The sequence below is a fragment of the Galeopterus variegatus genome, unplaced genomic scaffold (assembly GCF_000696425.1).
Source record: "Galeopterus variegatus unplaced genomic scaffold, G_variegatus-3.0.2 Scaffold11120, whole genome shotgun sequence".
Lineage (NCBI taxonomy): Eukaryota > Metazoa > Chordata > Mammalia > Dermoptera > Cynocephalidae > Galeopterus > Galeopterus variegatus.
This window is the reverse complement of record NW_007737231.1, coordinates 52,046-52,676: the sequence shown is the minus strand read 5'-3', so window position 1 is coordinate 52,676 and position 631 is coordinate 52,046.

Sequence of the window (631 nt, the reverse complement as noted above, 5' to 3'; positions counted from 1 at the left end):
ATGTTTTCCTCCAGTATAATTTTACTCTCTACTCTTGGGTTTTCTTGATATGCCTAATTGTCCCATGTTACCAAGAAATTTCTTACGCTGTTACTTTTTCTAAATGCCATGTATTCCCCTGCTCTAGTTTCCATTACCCTTCTATAACACGGTTTACTCTCATAACCTTGGACACATTCTTCCTGTGTCTGATTAAATTCAAAATATCTTTTCATCAGGTTCAACTTCCAAGTTACCTAAATAGATTTCCCATAAGGAGAAACAATCATACTACAGGAGGTTTTTCTTTATCTTTTTGACAACTGGCCTAAAAAAAACCCAAACAACAAAGACGAACACAAAAATTCCCCTCCCAAAAAAAGAAAAATGAAGATTTTGTTTTATCAAGATAATACGCTGTGTTGTCTTTTTTAGGTTTTTGATTACTTGGGAAAACTGAGCTTTAAAAGGGTTGAGGTTTTTACATCCATGTAACTTTCTGAGTTGCTTTCGAAGTCTCTATCACTCTGGATAAACAAATGACTATTATTTCACAGTGATCTGTGATCCTGCTTTGATCAAGTGTTTTTTGTTTTTTTTTGTTTTTTTTTTTTTAAAGATGACCGGTAAGGGGATCTTAACCCTTGACTTG